Raw genomic sequence first — 21,751 nt, 5'->3', positions numbered from 1 at the left:
TTTTTTTTAAATAGGTCTGCAACTGTGTTTAAGATGGATTTGAGAAAAGAGAGCCTGGGGGCAGAGGAGAGGCACTATGTAAATGTAATGCAAGTCAATTTTGACTTTCCCACAGAAACAATGTTATAAAAGAGGATTATGCTCCTGGCCGTGGGTCTGACATACAGATTTTTATAGAACTGACCACAAAACCAAACTCAAGGAACTATAATGGTATACCCATAGTCTCTACATTACAAAGTTTCTAAACAGTATATGAATAATTAAATAGGGCCACACAGTAACTAACCACAAAAAGATATGTATAATATAATATAATGACTTTAGTCTCTTATTTCTACCCTTTAAGGAATTTATTGTTACAAAAGTAATCTGTTTATTTTTAATAGTTTTATTGACTATAATTGACCTATAGTGAACTGCACATCTTTAAAGTATACAATGCGATAAGTTTTGACATATTTATACACCCTTGAAACCATCACCACAGCAAGAAAATGAACATTTCCATCACCCTAAAAGTTTCCTCTCATGTAATTCTTCTCCCACCCCTTCCCCATCTACCAATTCCCAGGCAATCACTGATCTGCTTTTTTTTTAATATTCTAGAATTTTATATAAATGGAATCGTATCATATGTACTCTTTTTAGTCTGACTTCTTCCTCTCAGCATAATTATTTTTGAGATGCATCCACGTTGCAGCACATATAAATAGTTAATCCTTTGTTAATATTGAGTAATATTCCATTGTACAGATATACCACAGTTTATGTATCCCGTCACCTGTTGATGGACCTTTGGTTGTTTCCAGTATTTGGTTATTACAAATAAAACTACTATGTGCATTCATGAATAAGTCTTTGAGAAACATATGCTTTCATTTCTCTGGGTGAATACCTAGGAGTGGAATGGCTGGATCACGATAGGTATATATTTAACTTTTTAAGAAACTGTCAACAAGTTTTCCAAAGTGGTTGGTGGTTGTACCATTTTACATTTTCACCAGCGATGTATGCAAGTTCCAGTTCCTCCATGCACTTGCCAAAACTTGATAGGGTCAGTCCCTTTATTTTAGCCATTCCAATAGGTTTTTGGTGGTATCTCAAATCTTTTATCTGTTATTGATTAGATTATTTTCTTACTATTACGTTTTGAGAGTTCTTTATATATTCTGGATACAAGTCCTTTATAGATATATGATTTGCAAATACTTTCTCCAAGTCTGTGGTTCCTCTTTGCGTTCTCTTAATAGTGTCTGTTAAGAGCAGACATTTTTAATTCGGATAAAGTCCAATTGATCAATTTACTCTTTTATGGATCATACTTTTGGTGCTATATCTAAGAAATTTTTGCCTACTCCATGGTTGCAAAGGTTTTCTTCTAGATGTTTTACTTACAGTTAAGTCTATAGTCCATTTTGAGCTATATTTTGTATATGGTGCAAAGTATAGATAGAGACCTTTTTGCTTATGGGTGTGTCATTGTTCCAGCAGTATTTGTTGAAAACACCATCTTTTTTGGACTGCATTGCCTTTGTGCCTTTGTTGAAAATCACTTGTCCTGTAAGTATAGGATAATACTTATAGGTCAATTTCACCTCAATAAAGCTGTTTTTTTAAAAAAGTATAGGGTCTATTTCTGGTCTCTTGATTCTGTTCCATTGATGTATATTTTTATGCCAATATCAAACTGTCTTGATTTATTGTAACCTTTTAATAACTTTTGAAACCAGGTAGTGTTTTCCAACTTTGCTCTTCAAAAGTTGTTTTGATGATTCTCGTCCCTGGCACTTCCATATGAATGTTAGAGTCAGTTTTCAAACCTCTGTTTATTTTTATATACAAAAAACACAGAGAAAAAAGTAAAAATCACAATAATCTTACCACTCAGAGACTATCCCTGATAATATTTTGGTTGTATACTTCTTTTTTTTTAAGTCCTTGTTTGATTTAATTTTGGCCGCACGGCTTGCGGGATCTCCGTTCCCCGACCAGGAGCTGAACCCGGGTCAGGGCAGTGAAAGCATCAAGTCCTAATCACTGGACCACCAGGAAATTCCCTTTGGTTATAGATTTTTTTCTATGCTTTAAAATATTTGCTTTATTAAATGTTTTTGTAGCATTATATGCTAAGCACTGTTTTTTTTAACATTAGGTTTATCGAAATATATGTATGGTGAAATTCACTTTACAAGTGTATGGTTTGATGAGTGTTGACAAATATATAGAGGCACGTAACCACCATCACAGTCAAGACGTAGAATATTTTCATCACCCAAAAGTTTCCCTCAAGCCCTTTTACAGTCACTCCCCTCTTCCAACCCCAAGGAATCACTGGCCTGATTTCTGTCCCTATACTTTTGCTTTTTTTCTAGAATATCACGTATTTGGAATCACAGTATGTAATCTTCTGTGTCTGTCTTCTTTCACTTCGCGTATTGCTTTTGAGTTTCATGCATGTTGTATATATGAGTAATTTGTTCCTTTTATTGCTAAGTAGTATTCCATTGTATGGACATACCAGTTTGTTTATCCATTCACCAGTTGATGGACATTTGGGTTGTATCCAGTTTAGGGCAATTGTGAATAAAGCTGCTATAAACATTTGCATACAGGTATTTGTGTGCACATGTGTTTACATTTCTCTTGAGTAAATACCTAGAAGTAGGATTGCTGAATCATTTGCTAAGTGAATGTTTAACTTTATACATTTTGAATCTTGATATTCATAATGGCCACAGCTGTAAGAGATACGTCACCAAATGATAGACATGCATCATTCGCTGGGCCCATTAAATCACGGCATTTGTATTTCACTCCCATCCATCCGTTGTGCAATTTAATTTGACATTTAGCTAGTAAATTTCCACCTTTCCTGGTTATTCTTGCAAAATAATTGGAAGGTTTTGTGTTTTTATATTTTTAGCCAACCAATTCAACATTCTCTTAAACTCTCTGGAAAATTGTCCAAGCTTATTTCTTTAATTGTGTAGTGTAGATAGAATTTTTAATAGGTGACATATTTACTTAGTTTTCAGGAATAACATCACCTTATGATGGAAACAGTTCCAAATAACCAGTTTCAAAATGCTCTCTCCTTAGCCTATATTTTAGTTGAAAAGATGTGCCTCTCTCACTCACTGCTGGAATGTTCCCTACAGGTTGATAAGAAGGACATTTTTTGTCTGAAATATTGGCTGGGGTCACACACTGCCAATAAACACTTGTCATAGAAAAGGTCAGAGAGTCTAGAATATGCTTGTCTTTCTGTAAAAGAAAAATGCACAAACTGTCCTTAGATTTGATTCCCAGAAGACCTGCAGGTTCAGAAAGAGTTTCCTGTTATACCCTTCTCTTTCACAAAGTATGAAAATATACTTCTGTTTAAGGCATCGCTTTTATTTTATTTTATTTTTATTGAAGTATAGCTGATTTACAAGTGCCTATCTCTGCTGTACAGCAAAGTGACTCAGTTATACACACACACATATATATATATATTCTTTTCCATTATGCTTTATCATAGGATAAGGCATCGCTTTTATAAAACCAGCCACACTGGTGGCACACTGGAGCACTTAGGAACAAATGAAGCCTTGTGCTGACAGGGAGCCAAAGTAGGAAGGCGCTCCCTAAATGCCCCACACAGAGGAGCTGGCCCTCACCTCTAGGATTCCCAGAGAACCTTCTGGGACTCAGGATAATCTGAAACTGGGACTGAGGGAGGGCACAGTGTCAACCCATTTATTAAATATTTGGTAAGTCTTAAATTTCTAGATTAAAAAAAAAACCCGACTCAATATTTTTATGCCTCACTCCAAGGATCATATTGCAGTTTTCACTTTGGAGACCAAGATATAGGGAGGGACTTCTGGGGCATCAGCTGAGAGACGCCTGCCTGCAGGTTGGACCCTGAAGGCTGGAGGGCCCCCTTTGGGGGAGTAATAGCTTTTCCTTTTAACCAGAAGGAAAACCCAGACTCCCAAGTCCCTCAGTCCCTGGTACTATCTCCTGAAGTGGGCAGGGGACCGCCACTCCTCTGCCACCTACTCCTCTGGCTGCCTCTCGGAGGGGTCCTTTGATCCTGGAGGGTGGGGAGCGGGCCCCCGGGGGCAGGGAAGGGGCTGCCAGTGCTGCGGGCATTTTCTCTGGGAGGTTCCCGGGTGCACCCTCACCAGGCAGGGCCTCCATCAATTGCTGGTTGAGGGGACGGTTGAGGCAGCAGCTGTGGGTGTTGGTAGGGAGCAAAGCCCTAAAGTGGGACCTTATCACCCTAAACCTGGAGTCATCTGGGAGGCAGGCCCTGGTAAAAGGGCTTCACCCCGCTGCTTCCAGCTTTACAGAGCCTTGTGCTTAGAACCTCCTCTGTAAATATTTGTTGGATTTAGTTGAATGGAGTTGAAATCTCATTTCCTGATTCCAGCCAGGTTGGAAGGGAAGGCTGGGTGGGCCGGGCTCTGATTTGTGGGGGGTGGAGTGGGAGGGAAGCAAAGCCAGATTGGGCAGCTCAGCCCTTAGGGGAACATCCTGAACCCCGAAGAGCTTCAGCCGTTCTCATCCTTCCAGCCGCTACGTGGCTGAGGGTCCGCATCCCAGATGAGGGTCCCTGATGGTCCAGCATGCAGGGAAGCAGGTGCAGGGAGAGGCTGGGAGGGGCCAAGTGAAGGGAACAGCCAAACCCAGAGCCCCAGGGGATGTGTGTGCAGAACACAAGTTTCAATGGAACAGAGTCTTGGTCCCCATCTTCTAGGACTTCTCTCCAAGGAAGCTTCTCAGCCAGTTCTGCCCTCCTTGGCCTGGTGCTTGGGAAAGGCTCCCTATTCTGGCAACGGGAGAAGACCTCGGCACGTGTCCCCCCACGTGCTCAGAAGCATTACCTGTCCTCAGCGCACGCGCACAGACCCGCGTCTGTGCCTACTTGCAGACTCACGCGGCCAGCCCAAGGCACACATGTGTCCCACAGGCAGACACACAAGCACACGCACTTGCCTGCCCTCCGTCAGACCTTCCGGTGTGAACACACGTATACGCACTCCTAGAGACAGCCAGCACCCCCCAGACACGGGTCGTCCCTCAGGCACAGACAGCCAGCCCACAGGTCCCACTCGGAGGGACGTGAAGCAGATGGGGTCCCCCAGGCTACGTGCTCCTCCAAGGCTGGTGTCCACCAGAGTCAGAGCCGCATTAGAGCAGCTGGCGTGACACAGGCTCCCACTGTGCTGCCAGGCCCAGGGGACAAAGGGGGCCTATTTCCTCCCTCTCCCTGCAATCCTCCACCCTGGGGCCTGGGAGCCCAGCCGCCTGTTGCAGAGGGTTAGGGAGACTCCCCAAGAGGCCAGGTTCTGCATGAGGGGCTCGTGGAAAACTCCAGCCTGGGCGGGGATGGGGGGATGTAACTCCTGCCTCAGGAACCCCAGAGGGACGGGGGACCCCCTCCACTCTTTGGGTGGGGAGAGGAGAATCAGGGTTTGCACTTGTCCTGCTCGAGATGGGCACAAACCCCTACAATGTCTGGGAGGAGAGTTTCAGCTGCTCGTGGAATCAGGACATGGCCATTCTGTAAGGGTGTGGAGGCTGCAGCCTGCTGGTCACTTGACCCCCTCAAAAGCCTCCGTGACCACAGCCACTGCCATCATCACGCCCTCCATTTCTGCTTTGACATCTTCACTACTTTTTTCTGGCACTTAACCCCCCCCTCGCCCCCCTGCAGTGTGTTCGTTCTGTCGCATCCCTCCATCACTGGTGATGGATTTCTTACTAGGTACGGGTGCTGCTCTGAGCACAGGCATGCTGGGCTCCTTTCATTTCACTCTGTGACAGATTTGCACCAGGGCTATGTTCCAGGCAAACTGATGCTTCTTGCTTTCTTCCGAAGACAAGACCTTTTCCTTTCTCTGTGCTTTTTGCTCATTCACATAGTAAGGAGTACAATAAACACTTATTGAGCATAGGGTTACCAGACACAATAATGCAGTATTTTTATTCATTCTTAGTAGTATTTGTTATTAGTAGTATTCATTGTTTATCCAAAATTCAAATCTAACTGGACATTCTGAATTTTTATTTGCTAAACGTGGGGACCTAACTGAGCACCTACTGTGAGCTGTGCTTGGGAGATACAGTGACGACAGAGCCCGTGTCTGCCCTCAGGAAGCTTCCAGTGTAGTGGGCGAGACTGACAAGTAAATACAGCCCTACCACAAGGAGGGCTGGGGCTCTTATAGGTGAATTTCAGGGTGCCATGGGTGCCCAGGGAAGGGAAAGCCACCCTGGTCTTGGGAGGTCAGAGAAGGCTTCCGGGAGGAAGGGTACTTGAGTTAAGCCTTGTCTTAGTCCGTTCAGGCTGCTGTAACAGAATACCATAGACTGGGTGACTTATAAACAACAGAAATTTATTTCTCACAGTTTTGGAGGTGGTAAGTCCAAGGTCAATGCACCATCAGATTCAGTGTCTGGTGAGAGCCTGCTTCCTAGTTCACAGATGACCATCTTTTTGCTGTGTCTTCACATGGTGGGAAGGGTGAGGGAGCCCTCTGGGGTCTCTTTTATAAGGGCATTAATCCCATTCATGAGCGTTCCACCCTTACGACTTAATCACCTCCAAAGTCCCCACCTCCTAATAATATCCTGTCAGGGTTAGGATTTTGACATGTGAACTTTGGGGGCACACAAAAATTCAGTCCACAATGAGTCGTAAAAACTCAGCGGGGGTGGGGAGCCACAGTGAGCACTGGGACGGGAGAGACGGGCTGCAATTCTGTGCACTGGCACAGGGAGCCCCACATTTAAATGGCTCTCTACCGGCTGTGGGGGCAGGGGGGGGTCAACTGGGACAGGACTGAAGGCATTTGAAGGAGCCAGAAACAAGGCTAGCATGCAAGACAGGGCAGGTAGAGACAAAGGAAACTCCAACTGTATGGGTAGCCTATGCTTTCTATAAAAGGCGGAGGCAAAGAAGGACCCAGAATCAATTACAGATTGAATGCTTGGCATTCAGAAGGGGAAATGGCAGGTGTCACCTTGACCTTGTGTCAGGAACCACCATGATATCCTCCCTTCCACTGTATGACACCCCAGCTGGGGCTTAGTTAGCCAACCCATGGCTGGATGTGAGGGAGGGGACTATGGCCAGACACAGACCTGAATGTACATGCATGTCAGCATGTACGGCTGGGTGAAGTGGCCGGGTGCCTGAGTGCATGACATCTCTTATTGTCTCATTGGTTTGGGCTTGCAAGACTAGGGCAGCAAAGGATGTAAAGAGCATGAACATCACCTTTAGAAACACCCGAGTTCGAATCCTGACTCTACCACTTACTAGCTGGTTAATCTCCACTGAGTTAACATAACCTCTCTGAGCCTAAGTTCCCCTCTTTGCAAAATGGGGAAAATTCCACCTAGCCTTACCTTAAAACAAACAAACCAACAAATTAATGGGACTAATGCTAATTTTGCAGGATTGTTGGAAGGATTAAATAAGATGATGTAAATAAAATAACAGGCACATAATTGACTGTGTAAAGGTTTATTTTTCTTTCCCTGCAAGCACCACACCTGCTATTCACACAGCAGTCATCACATGAAAAATAAGAGCAACAACATTTATATAATGTGGACCAACCAGTTAAGTCTTTTTTTTTTTTGGCTACACAGCGCGGCATGCCGGATCTTAGTTCCCTGACCAGGGATTGAACCCATTGTCCCCTGCAGAGGAAAAGCGGAATCTTAACCACTGGACCGCCAGGGAAGCCCCAAGATTTTCTAAGGTATTCATAATTAAGAGATGGAACATCATACTCTTTTAATATCCCAGTGAGATTTCCTGTATTTATAACCTTTCTTAAACTGAGAATCATAAAGACTTGTTACTCACCGATGGTTAAGATCTAAAGAAAAACTAATATCTGGGTACAGTCAGGTATTTCCATCATTAAGTTTCTACTGTTCGCAAATGAATGCAAAAACTGTTTTCCTTATTCCAATGTAAGAATTTCTCTGGAAAGTGTTCTCAGTACTCCCAGGGAGTAATGGGCCATCTGTAGCTCTTCCTGTGCTGTCAGCGTTAATTGCCCCAAGAGGAGGACTAAATGTGTCATCTGTTCTGCTAATCCCAGGGAAAACTTTATTTTCTACACACTACTTTCTCTTGCCTCTTGCAGACTAAAGGAGATCTCTGTGATGGATTAAATGTTTGTGAGCCCCCCTCCCTGCAAATTCATATACTGAAGCCCTCACCACCCATTGTGACTCTGTATTTGTAAATGGGGCCCCTAAGGAAGTAATTAGGGTTAAACGAGGTCATGAGGGTGATGCCCGAATCCAATAGGACTGATGTCCTTATAAGAAGAGGAAGAGACACGAGAGATTTCTCTCACTCTGCACCTGCGCAGAGGAAAAGCCATGTGAAGACACAGAGAGAAGGCAGCCGTCTACAAGCCATGAGAGTCCTCACCAGGAAGCAAATCAGCTGGCACCTTAACCTTGAACTTCCAGCCTCCAGAACTGTGAGAAATAAATGTCTGCTGTTGAAGACACCCAGTCTGCAGTACTTTGTTACGGCAGCCCGAGTGGACAAATAAGGCTCTCTGTTCCTCCCATGCCGCGTCTGCCCGTGGCAGCTTGGTCTCAGACTGCTGCTAGTGCATGACACACATGCACAGGACATGCTTTCCCCCCTCCCAACCCTGGCCCCTTTCTAATAGCAGGTTTCCCCAGCAACCAACTTTCCAGGCAGTCCATTCCCTTTCCTCTTAATCAAGTCCATTCTCCATTGAATGGGCTTCTTTACTCACTGCCTAGAGGGAAGTAGATTCTTTTTTGTTTTTTATTCTTTTAAATTTAATTTTATTTATTTTTTTGTACAGCTGGTTCTTATTAGTTATCTATTTTATACTTATTAGTGTGTATATGTCAATCCCAATCTCCCAATTCATCCCACCACCACCCACCCCCCCGGCCACTTTCCCCCTCTTGGTGTCCATACTTTTGTCCTCTACATCTGTGTCTCTATTTCAAGGGCAGCAGATTCTACAGACTGACATTTTCTAGGGACTTTTCATCTTTTTTTTTTTTTTTGCGGTACGTGGGCCTCTCCCTGTTGTGGCCTCTCCCGTTGCGGAGCACAGGCTCCGGATGCGCAGGCATGGCTCACGGGCCCAGCCGCTCCGCGGCATGTGGGATCTTCCCGGACCAGGGCACGAACCCGTGTCCCCTGCGTCGGCAGGTGGACTCCCAACCACTGCGCCACCAGGGAAGCCCTTTTTCATCTTTAAAGTGCTTTTTTTCCAAATCTATATTTCAAAGCATACCCAAAGGGCACAGCAGAATTTTTAAATGGTGATTCCCATGAGTGACCGTCTTTGGTGTGCTCACTCTGGGGCCTCTGGGGATGGGATGGGGGAGGGGACAATGGTATGTGAATGGTCCTGCCCTTACCACCTCCCACCCCCAGATGGGCTGGGCTCCTTTGGGCCGCCATTCCTTTGCTCCCGCTCTTCCTGTCCTCAGAGCTGCCTTCCCCACTCCTCGCCAGCTAACCCAGTCCTAGCCCACCACCCTGACTTGGGTCCACCCCACCTTTCCCATGTCTTACCTCCCTTTTTTGACTGTCGGCCCCCTGCACGTGGTGGCTGCGTCTCTCTCACCCTTGTGAATCTGACTGACCAAAGGCTTATCGTGATTTACCACCATGCTCCGTGCTTACCTGGGTTCTCTTTCCATTCTCAATGTTAATTCCCTTGGGTAGTTTCTCTTGTCCCCATTTTACAGAAGAAGAAACTGGCTCATTGAGACAAGGTTCCTTGCCTAGAAGCAGGCAGCCGGGGTAGGAGCTCTGCTCCTTCATCCCCCAGCCCAGGCCCAGCCCTCAGTGCCTTTGCTGACCTGCCATCTCCGAGACCCCCTTCTCTCTGTCTGAGTCCCGACCTGCTCTCCTAGGTGCTGGTCTTCAGGACTCTTTATTTTCCAGTACAATCCACTAGAACGCCAGCCCCAGGAACCCCCAGCATTTATAAACAGAGCCTGCAAGTGGTGGACCCTTGATTATATTGGGTGAAGAAAAGAGCCCTGTTTTCCTGACTAGGCTTCAAGTTCTAAGCGGCAGAATGCACCTGCTTGGCTTCTGTCCCCGGCACAGGGCCGGGCACACTGGGGGGGCTCCTCCCCCACCCACCGGACACTCCTCACCGTCCCACCCCTGCCTCCAGCTGCTCGTTATAAAAACCCCAGACTAGCACCCGTGGTCTTCACCCCTGCTGCCGGAACTCACTTTTGCCATGATTGTTAATATGCCTTTTTCCTTTTTCTCTCTGAATCAACATTAGCTTTGCTAGCTCCCTTCCCTCCGCCTGATAAGGATGGGGTAACGGCATCTGTATGAACTTGGGGTGTGCTTTTGTTGCCTTGTCAGAACAGCAGCTCCTATCTGGCCGGTGATGGGCTGGGAGCCAGCCCCCAACAATGGAGGCCTTGTGAGCTGGCCTTGGGGGGTGGTGCTGGGAGCCTGCAGTTCAGCACACACACAACCCTTCCGGGTGCCACCTTCCTATCTCCGGCCACCGAGCCCTTGCCAATGTTGGAACTGTAACCCAAGCCCTGTAATTGCATGTCCCGATAGAGCATTGCTGGGCTTGGGCCACCACTCAACAGTGAGTTAGGGTGCTGGGGATGGTCACCATAGACTGTGGGTGCTCCTGATTGGGGGAGCCTCTGGCTGGGTGTCCCCCACTCTCCTCCCAGGGGTCTTGGGCTGACTGAGAAAACCACACAAGCACAAGGCAGGCGATCTCAGCTTCCCACACCTTGGAATCAGTGTGTTGGGAGACCCACCACACACACCCTGACCCATTCAAAAAGAATGGTTTCTCTTTCCTCTTCAAACCTCCCACCCCCAGCCTACCTCCTTCTGATCCTAGCTGCCCCTTTCTCTGGAATTCTCCACCCCTCTCATTCTGCTTGCCCTTCTTCTTCTTTTTTTTTTTAACATCTTTATTGGAGGATAATTGCTTTACAATTGTGTGTTAGTTTCTGCTGTATAACAAAGTGAATCAGCTATGCGTATACATATATCCCCATATCTCCTCCCTCTTGCATCTCCCTCCCACCCTCCCTATCCCAAAATAGATAGCTAGTGGGAAGCAGCTGCATAGCACAGGGAGATCAGCTCCATGCTTTGCGCCCTTCATATCTTTGGCTTTCTCCTGCCTTTTTTTTTAGGCTCTCCTCCTCCTTAGGCCCAGCCTCTCTTCCCATCTTCCTCCTTCTCCCTGGGTCTTCTCCCATAGAGGGAGCTCAGATGGCAGCTCTGTGGTCCCCAACCCACCCCAGGATTCTGGCCTCTTTGGAAAATCTAAGGTGCCTCGGGGGAAGCAGTTGGCTCCAAGACCCCCTCCCACTCGTACCAAGAACATCATCCTGCCTTCACTGAGCCCCCAGGGCTGTGTGCTCCAAACAGTGCCTGGGATGAGGTGGACTATGGGATTGGCAAAATCCCTGCCCTCCCAGAACTTCCAGTTTGGGGGAGGAAATGGGTACTGAACAAGTCTTCAGGTGCCAAGCGCTATGATGAGTGACAGTGAATTCTAATCTGGGACTTCTCCAGTGGAAAATAAGAATTGGATACTTTGCACTGGTGCCCGTTTGTTCCAGGTACACCCCTAGTCATCATGTTATATTCAGTCTCATGTGCAGGTTTCAGGAGGATGCCTCTGGTTGCCATGTAACAACCAGCAACAAGACAGAGTGAGCATGCAGAGACAGGGGAACCCATCAGAATAGCACAGGAAGAGGTGATGGAGGCTGCGCAACATGTTGGCGATGGAGAAGATGGACGACGGGACTGATCGAAGAGCGTCTGAGTGGTAGAATCTGTAAGTGAACGTTGGGATGTGGGGTGAAGAGGGAAGGACGTATAAAGATGGCTCGCAGTTATCTTGCTTAAGCAGCTAGGTAGATGCAGGTGCCACTTACCATATGGGAAGAGTGGAGACAGCACATATTTGGGGCTAGGAGGGGAGCCAAGAGTTCATCTGTAGATATGTTAAGTTTGAGATGCCCAGGCTATAACAGCATCAGCATCCCTTCCCTCCTGTTTAGCAATAGAAGCCCACTGCCTATGCCCCCACCCCAGCCAGTGTTTCTGGTTGGGCTATCACATATACGGCCTCACTTCCCCAAGCACGCCAAAGGGCGTGACTCAGGCTGGCCAGTCAGAGCACTCACCCCCTGGACACAAAGGTTGGTCCTTGGGTGAGCACACATGGGGGACACTGAAGGAGAGAGGATTGCACTCTTCTCTGAGTTTGTGAGCTGTAAGAAAATGTAGGGCTGGCACTGTCAGTGGCATCATTCAGTCAGAAAATGAAACCAACACAGGAAAGACAGATCAGGAAATGGAGAGAGACAACTCTGGTAACATCATTTGAACCTCTGAGTCCATCCGTGCCTGAAGGTAGATCCTCTCTTTGATCCAATACATGACCTCATAAAATCTTTTTTCCCCCTAGGAGCTAGTTTGAATACTTTTGCAGGTGACTGAAAGAGACAATCCAATAAGTCTAACACAGCATCCAAGAGATGTCAGGTGGGGCTTCTGGAGCAAAGACAGATGCAGAAATGGAGGAAGCCAGGTTCTGAGGAGGGACAGACAAATGAGACAATGGCTAGAGAAGGACACGGAATCAAGGGACACATGGCAGAGACTCCCAAATGACTCCAAATGACTTCACTTTTGCTTTCTTTCTCGAGTTTTTACCTTCTTCCAGGTAGGTGCAACCATGTGGCTAAGTCTGGTTAAAGGGATGTGAGTGGAAGTACTGTGTGGGCTTTTCCATTTCCCACCAGGCAAACCTGGTGGTGAGAACCTTGGGAGCTCTCGTGGACTCTGTAGCCTTGGACACCAGAGGACACTGCCTGATGCCCCATCTAAAACCGAGGCCCTCCTTCCCCCAACTGCCAGGAGCACTGTCCACTCACAGCTCAGCTGAATCTTGCCCCAGAAACTGCTTTGCCCAAAGTTATGCTTCCTCCCTGGGAGTATCAAAAGGGGGCCCATATCCAATGACTTGTGGGGTAACAAACCTAGTTCCTTGCTTTAATTGAGACAACTATGAAGGCCACCCCAGCACCAGAGCTCCTCTGGGATTGGCTGAGTCCTCTGTTGTGACTGCATCACAGCTCAGCTCTGCCCTTTGCCCAGTGTTACCTCCATCACTCCCCCTGCCATCAGGGTTCACTCCCCAGTAGAACACCTGGCTGCACATCTGTCTCAGAGTCTGTTTCCTGAGTAATCCAACCTCTGACAGAAGCTGTCTTAGACTGTGTGCTGGAAGCAACATGTTGAAAGTAGTGAAGTAAAAAGATACAAGAAACCTGAGTCGTCCAAAACCACTAAACCCCCGTATCAGCCCTGAACCATCAAGGTACCTGAGAGAAAAAAAACCAAAAAAAAAAAAAAACCCTTCTACTTTGTGTAAGCCAGTGTAGTTTGAGGCCTTTGTTACAGTAGTCTAAACTATATTCTGATTAACGTAGAATTTGACATCCAGAAGTGGAATGTCGGATGTGGCAGAATTTTAAACATGAGGCGTTGTGCGGTGAGCAGATATGTCAGGTTGGAGAGCTGGTGACCCGTGCTATGCAAAACAGTTGGTAACACTATCTCCTCTGATATCTTGGAAGACAGTTCACGTGCCTACTGAGCCTCTAGTTCTAGAGGAAGTGGTTAGAAAAGGTGCAAGTGTTGGTGGGTAGTCCTCTCCCCACATTTATAGCAAGGTCCTGGAAGAGAGAAAAACTCAGAAGAGAGACAGCAGTTTGCAAGCATAGATGAAAATAAACAGAGCTCTGTTCATGGAGATTCTTCCTGCCTGTGGCCAGTAAGGTAAGTTGACTAAGAATCCAGTATTTGGAAGGGTGCTGAGAAAGTCAACTGCTTTTGCACCCCAAACTGAGGAAGTGACTTGAAGGAGCCCTGAAGAGGCAGCTTTCCCAGGAGACAAGACTGTGGCCCAAGCCTTTCCCAGTTAGCTCCAGTTAGGAACACCCTGCCCGACAATGGGAGTCAGTTCAACAGCCCAGAGCAGATTCAGGGTGCTGCCTTTCCACCCAGGCCTACTAGGTTAGGTAACCTCATAAACTATTATAAAGTCAAGACAGGGTAGGATGGGCAGAGTATAGAGGCTGGGAAATAAATGTGCGTAAAAATGTCTTCAGGTTTAAGAACTATGTCTGCTCCAGCTTTTTTGGCTGGATTACTTGCTTATGGAACAGATTAGAAACAAATAGACTGTAGTCATACTAATTTTTTAAAAATAGTTTTAGGGACTTCCCTGGTGGCGCAGTGGTTAAGAATCCGCCTGCCAACACAGGGGACACGGATTTGAGCCCTGGTCCAGGAGGATCCCACATGCCACGGAGCAACTAAGCCCATGCGCCTCAACTACTGAGCCTGCGCTCTAGAGCCTGCGAGCCACAACTACTGAGCCTGTGTGCCACAACTACTGAAACCTGTGTGCCTAGAGCCCGTGCTCCACAACAAGAGAAGCCACCGCAATAAGAAGCCCGCGCACCACAACCAAGAGTAGCCCCTGCTCACAGTAACTAGAGAAAGCCCGCACGCAGCAACGAAGACCCAATGCAGCCAAAAATAAAATAAATAAATAAAAAAAAATAGTTTGGGCCTTCCCTGGTGGCGCAGTGGTTGAGAGTCCACCTGCCGATGCAAGGGACACGGGTTCGTGCCCCGGTCCAGAAGATTCCACATGCCGCGGAGCGGCTGGGCCCGTGAGCTGTGGCCGCTGAGCCTGCGCGTCCGGAGCCTGTGCTCCGCAACAGGAGAGGCAACAACAGTGCGAGGCCTGGGTACCGCAAAAAAAAAAAAAGTCAATGTTTAATCCAAGATCATGAAGTTTTATATTTTTCTTTCTTACATTTAGGTCTATAATCAACTTTGAGTTAATTTTTATATGTGGTGTGAAGTAGGGATCTGATTACATTCTTTTGAATAGGGAGATCTAGTTGTCCCAGGACCATTCTTGAAAAAGACTATTTTTTCACCATGTGTCAAAGTCTCCATGTCCAGAGTCTCAATTCTGTTCCATTGACTTATGTGTCTATTCTTATGCCAGTACCATGCTGTGTTGATTAATATAGTTTTGCAGTAAGTTTTGAAATAGGGTAGTGTGAGTCTTCCAACTTTGTTCTTCTTTTTCAAGACTGTCTTGGCTATGCTGGGCCCCTTGCAATTTTATATGAATCTTAGATACATTTTCAATTTCTGCAAAAAAGGCAGCTGGAATTTTAATAGGGATTTCATTGAGTCTGTAGGTCATTTGGGGGAATATTACCATCTTAACAATATTGTGTTCTAATCCATGGACACAGGATGACTTTCCATTTATTTAGTTTCTCTTCAATTTATTTTAATGATGTCTTATAGTTTTCAACGTACAAGCCTTGTTCGATTTATTCCTATTTAATTCTTTTCTATATGATTGTACATTGAATTATGTTTTGTATTTCACTTTTTAATGTTATGCTAAGTTTTTGAGGGAAAGTCATTGGCAAAAGTCTACAAGGCTGGCCAGTACAACTCTAGAATTGCTCAACTCCTAAAGCAAGCTGTGAGCTCCCAAACCTGCACCGGCAGGAAACAGGCTGTGAACACTGCACCCTCACCGCCCAGAAGGGTACATTCTCCAATGCCCTTTTCAGATGTGGCCCTGGAGGACAACAGGTAGACAAAGAAGTACTGCCCCGAAAGCAGAGCCAAGAGCCACAGAGAATGTTTTCAGGTATTCAATACCAAAGAACGTTCTCCTCTCTGAGATAGGGAACCCTTGGAATTCCTGCCAGTGGGATCTGTTAATTGCTATGTTCCTGCTATGTGTTTTCTATTTTTCCCTCTCCAAATGGCAGATTAATTGGGGTTATCCTGTTCTGCCTTGTAGAGTATATGTGTATGTGTTGCTGGTTGGTAAAGGGGAACAAATAGATAACTTGGTTTTTAGTTTGTATGTCACCAGACCAACATCTGAACTTCATGTAAAGATCTGACAATTGTCAGGAAGGCCTGGGCTCTGAGCTGGTTGCTGTCATGGATGAAACCTTGTGGGTTTGGGCTTGGGAAGGGGATTAGCATGTTGCACGTGTGAGAAGAGAGCGTGCATTTATTTGGGCGGTCAAAGGTGCAGAGGGTGATAGAGATCGCCAGCTTTCCCTCAATAGCCATTCTCCTCTTCTTCAATAGTGATGGAATCTTTAAGTGGACACATTACTGCCTAACGAAGACCATATTTCTTAAGTTCCTTTGCCACTAGGTGTGTTTTTTGACCAAGTCTGAGGGCAATACCTTGTGATTGGACATGTATGCAACTTCCAGGTCGTGTCCCTCAAAGGAAGTAGCCTTATTTCCTCCTTCCTCTTTTCCCCTTTCCTTCTGGCTGGGAGGTTGAAGTGCTGGCAAGGGCTGGGGCGTCCATCTTGGAGAGAAGCTGCAAGTTAAGGATGGCAGAGCAACAGATAGAAGAAGTTACCATATCACCCCTACACTGCCTTCCTAGGCTTTTCATGTGAGAGTCAACTTCTACCTTTGAGACAGTCTTTGGGGATTTCTCTGTTACAGCAGCCTAACGTTATCCTAACTAATACAGAAAGTTTATCTGTTTTTTCCTTTTTATTTCCGGCCGTGCCGCATGACTTGCGGGATCTCAGTTCCCCGACCAGGGTTTGAACCCGGGCCACGGCAGTGAAAGCGCTGGATCCTAACCACTGGACCATCAGGGAATTCCCAGTTTATTTGTTTTTAAGATGGGAGAGACTAGAGCATGTTGTGTGCTCGTGGAAATAACCCATTAAGGAGGGAGAGATTGATGAGGAAAGAGAGTGGGGAGATAGCCGAAGGAAAAAAGCCCTTGAGAAGATGAGAAGCAATGGGATTCAGGGAACAAGGGATGGAATTTTTCTTTCACTGAAAAACTGGGATGCTTCTTCCATTGTAATGAGGCAGACACGGGGATATCTGTGAATTTAGTGGTGGGAAGGTGAGGGAGGTTCAATATAATTGCGAGAGAGTAAAGCCATGATAACCCATGGAATCTTGATTTCATTGGACTCCTCCACACATCCTTTGTTCCCTGACGCACTCATCGTTGATCCACTTGTGCTATATATATATTATTTTTAATAAATAAATAAATAAATTTATTTTTGACTGTGTTGGATCTTCGTTTCTGTGCTAGGGCTTTCTCTAGTTGCGGCGAGCGGGGGCCACTCTTCATCGCGGTGCGCGGGCCTCTCACTATCGCGGCCTCTCTTGTCGCGGAGCACAGGCTCCAGACGCGCAGGCTCAGTAGTTGTGGCTCACGGGCCTAGTTGCTGTGGGATCTTCCCAAACTAGGGCTCGAACCCGTGTCCCCTGCATTGGCAGGCGGATTCTCAACCACTGCGCCACCAGGGAAGCCCTCGTGCTATATTTTTAATTCGTTATTTGTAATGATTAAATAGGCTCCTGCAGAACCACCACCCAAACCAAAGCCTTGACAGTGACCCACATCTTTCCATACGATTCCTCCTCGCCATCCCAGCCCCCTACCTCCCCCGACCCACAGTAACTATCATCCTGAAGTCTGTGTACCACATTCCCTTGATGTCCTTTTTATATAGTTTTATTGCATGTACATATATTTCCAAAAATTATACATTTTATATTAATTGTTTTTAACCTCATTAAAAGGGTATTGCTCTCCACGCAATCTTTGGGGACTTACCTTTTTTACTTAATTGTATATGGCTAAGATTTATTCACATTGTTTTACTTTGCTGTGGCTCATTTATTTAACCTGCTTTGTGATAGTCCATTGTGTGAACATCCCACAGTTTATTCATCCACAAACCTTGGACTCTAAGCTGGGAGAGGAGAGAAGTGAAGGCAGGAGGGGGCTGATGGATAGAGACAAAGTGAAGGAATCAGTGGACTGGAGAGTTCTATGAGGCCAGAGACCTGTGGCAGGGCCACCTGGGCCAGGAAGCAGAAAGGCTTGGAGGCAATGGATGGATGGTTGGATAGTGGAAGGTGAGAAGTTCTGATTTCAGAAGTAAGGCTTTGGGTGGCCATAAGGTCTCCAGGGCTAAATGTGGCAATGGATAGCTAAGGCGGGAATTATTGGAGATGTAGGTGATGGAAGCAAGAGGTCAGAGTGTGGATATAGGTCATTCTATTTGTCTAGGATAGTGGCAGGAGGGGGTACAGGAGAAGATGAGGAGGCTGGAACGTGTGTCTTCAGTGGGGGAGGGAGCAAGCCTGGGAGGCTGGGAGATGACAGGGCCGAGGAGGGAGGATGGCATAGCTGGAAGCAGCAGTGTCAATGGTTCAGGGCTTTACAAGAGGATGGGAGTAATGGGCTGGAAATGACCATGAGGAATAATACGGACAACTCCATCTCTTCACCCTGAGGTGCAGAGAATGTGAGACTAAACATCCTCCACCTGAGAGGGCTGCTGGGAGGTGGTAGCTCAGGGCCAGGAGGAGAAGGACGCATTCTGAGAAGAGGCTGAAGATCTAGGAGAGAGCGCTGCCTGTGGTGCAGGAGCTCCAGGGCGCGTCGTGTGAGAGCAGAGGGAGGGCAGATCGCAGGGGAGGGCAGGCAGGCGTATCAGGGCTCAGCTGAGGCGGGCGAGGAAGCCGTGCTGTGGTTGGGGTGGGGGGGAGGCCAGATTGGCTCTCTCTCACCAGCTAGGAGCGCGGCGTGCCGTGGCACGTGCGTGGAAGTGTCATCACTCAGCATCCTGCTTCCATGCCGTTGTGTCATCAGCCCTGTTTGTCTCTCAGGGTTGATGTACCTCATGGGAAGGGGAGCCGGGAAGTTAGTACTCTTCCCTTAGATCCAGTGCTGGGGTCAGGGGAAACCAGTGCAGAGAACTGCCTTGGTTAGAGAGGTGGGGCTGGAGGTCTTGCCTCCATCTCTAAGGAAATCCAGGGATGCAGCCTGGACACCTGACGTCACCTTCCTGTTGGTTCAGGTTGGCCCTGGGCTAGTCCAGCTTGACCTATGAGAAGTCCTCAGACCCCAGTCTGAGGGTAGAGACACCATCTTGCCTCTTAGGGAGGCCCCTCTGAGGGAGGATATTCAGAGGGAAAGAAGAAGAGGTGAAGCCAGCCACTTGGGAGCCAAGGACGGCTCTAAGAAAGACGCGGGCCTGCCCACCATTGTTCTTCAACACAATCAGTACAGAAAGAAAGGAAGAGCCCAGCCCAGCCCAGCCTATGTTTCTGAGGCAAGCTTTCCTTCTGGATTTCCCACCTAGGATTAACTCAGTTATCCTTCTTAAACCATGAAAGCTTGGAATGAGGGTCTGGGATCGTTAGACTCAAAGTCCCTGGATTATTTTCTGTGCCTCGTCTCCTACACTGACCTCAGATATGACCTAGCCACTGCCTCTCCCCCATCCCAGAAACCCAGCCCGTACCCCGCTGGTGCTTTCTCTTCCCTCCCTCAGGACCACGGGCCTCAAAGATCTGAGTAGAAGCCCGAGGTCGGAACACTCCCAGGTGGCAGCAGAAGAGGGAGGAATCAGCAGTTTCTCCTGAGTCCCCCACTGCTCGGCTCTCAGTAACTCTGTGCCCCAAGTTTCCTGCCTCAGAGGCAGATGGGCCATCTGTGTGCTGCCGTTACCCTAAAGAGAGCGGCACAGCGAGCATCCCGGGGGCAGGGCCTGGGCTTTATACTTCTCCACGGCTCCAGCGCTCAGAAGTCCCGGTCTGATGAGGGAGCATGGCCTCCACTCTATAGGAGCCCCGGGCTGACGCAGAGTCTGGTCTAACCCACGTACAAAACACTTTGGAACATACCCAGTGAGATGGAGTCAGGGTGTAGGGAGAAATGAAAATAACTTCTCAGGTTAGAGAGAACAGATCTGCCTCTGTGGTGTGTCTGGTCACACTCCCAGCAAACGGTAGGTTGGTTACTAGGAGGACTTTTCTGGATTTGGATGGAGGTATACATACATGGTCAGAGAACAAATTCTGTCCTGGATACAAGAGATGGCATTTTCAGCCTTCAGCAGTGGGTACCAGGAGAAGGTCCAAGATGTATTACTTAGGATATACCCTTGGCTGATGTAACAGAGACCCAAAATAAGAGTGGCTTAAACAAGAGACGTGTCTGTGTAACAGTCCAGGCATAAACAGTTTGGGACCACAATGGTATCAGGGACTCAGACTTCTTCTAACTGACTTGTTACTCTGCCGTCTCTGTGGTCTTGTTCTCACCCATAGGATCCAAAGTGGCTCACCATCACATAGGCTTCCAGACGGCACAAAGTGGGGGAAAGAGGGCCAAGAGCATGCTGCCATCTGGAAGTTTCACACCTGGCTTTGCTCACATCCCCTTGTCCAGAACTCTTAGCAGCCTGATCATCCTTAGCTGCGAGGGAACCTGGGAAATATAGTTTTTATTCCAGGCAGCCATGTATCCCAGTAAGCACCTTTTGTTCTGTTAGAGAAAAGGAGAAATTGTTATTAGGGGAACAACTAGCAGTTCTGCCTCAAGAGACCCCAAGTACACAGCAAGGAGGTTATTGTATTGTATGTGTCTGTTCAGTACCTCATTCCCACAGGGTTGGGCAAGTGACTCAGTCTGGGAGAACCACAGCAATGCATGCCTCTGGCCACAGCAATTGGTCCGGAACTGAGCACGTGACTCAAGGCGAGCCAATCAGAGTTCTTCCTCAGGACTTTTCCCTAACCAAGTAGCAGATGGTATAATTTCCTTTCTGGTCATAAACCCTGAACTGACCATGGTCGTTTTTCCTGCCAAGGCAGGGTAAAGCCTGTCTGCAGAAGATAGGATGACACCAGCCTCTGAGAGATGCAGAGAGAAGGGAGTTCCAGCAGGGTGAACTCCATTCATGCCCTGAATGAACTAGTTAGTCAATGCCCTCTTTTCACCAAGTTGACTCAAGCTGAGTTTTGGCCATTTGCAACCCAGAGTTCTGACTTACACAGTACTGAAAGTGATGTTTTCTCTGGGGTACTTGGGGGTGGGAGGGAGGGGACACAGATGAGATTGAAAACCTGGATGAAAATAAAGTGGGCTCCAGCCAAGGTGCATCTTTCTCCTGCACATTGCCCTGAGGCATCTTAAAGTTCTCACACAGCATCTTACTGTAGAGGACGTTCAGTTTCTTTGCATTTTTCCAGTCAGTCCTGTTTCCTGCAAGGCAGCTCTCCTCACAGGCCTGTTGTAGCCGGCCCAGCTGTGAGGAGGGGGCCTGCGGAGGAGCCACCCTCACAAAGGGCTCATTCTCAGCTTTTCTGGGGCTGTTATCAGCCAAACCTAAACTCTGAATCACCTGCATCCATGGGCAGCCCTGTAGGTGGCTTGATTCCCCCCTGGGCTTCCCTGTGTCAGGACCTGTGAGTGGAGGCGGACTTTCAATAAAGGTTCATGGTCTTCTGCCCGCTCACGCTATCAAGGTCCTGTCCAAGACCTTCCTGAGCCCCATCTTCCTCGTCTCTTCACTCACCACCCGTCCTGGGCCCCCATCCCTCTGGGCACCATCCATCCCCATGCCACCTAGTATAGCAGCATAAAACCCTCAGGGGAGATGGAATGAGAGCTGGAGAAGGAAGGGAATGTGCATGAGTGTTCTCTCTCCAACTCAGTCAGAAGGAGGATGGAATCTGAGAATGTCCTGTGCTTCCAAACCTGTGACTCCCCCGGTCCCCTGGGACCTCCCGAGTCCCCTCTACCTG

General features: G+C 47.4%; 1 long non-coding RNA gene across 4 annotated transcripts in view; it reads left to right on the top strand.

The window, feature by feature from the left end:
• The window catches only part of LOC115854073 (uncharacterized), a 169,026-nt gene extending 151,768 nt beyond the window's left edge, over window positions 1-17,258 (top strand). For 2 of the 4 annotated variants that reach the window (XR_009566303.1, XR_009566307.1), the window contains exons 4-6: window positions 7,654-7,766; window positions 11,677-11,867; window positions 12,504-17,258. This is a non-coding gene — a long non-coding RNA (uncharacterized lncRNA). The remainder of the gene's footprint in view (window positions 1-7,653; window positions 7,767-11,676; window positions 11,868-12,503) is intronic. The other 2 variants (XR_009566306.1, XR_009566304.1) reach the window with 2 other exon arrangements.
• The last annotated feature ends 4,493 nt before the right edge of the window (window positions 17,259-21,751 follow it).

This window comes from Globicephala melas, chromosome 12 (genome assembly GCF_963455315.2).
Source record: "Globicephala melas chromosome 12, mGloMel1.2, whole genome shotgun sequence".
NCBI lineage: Eukaryota > Metazoa > Chordata > Mammalia > Artiodactyla > Delphinidae > Globicephala > Globicephala melas.
Note: the sequence above shows the minus strand (reverse complement) of the source record. Positions and strands in the feature narration are given on the sequence as shown.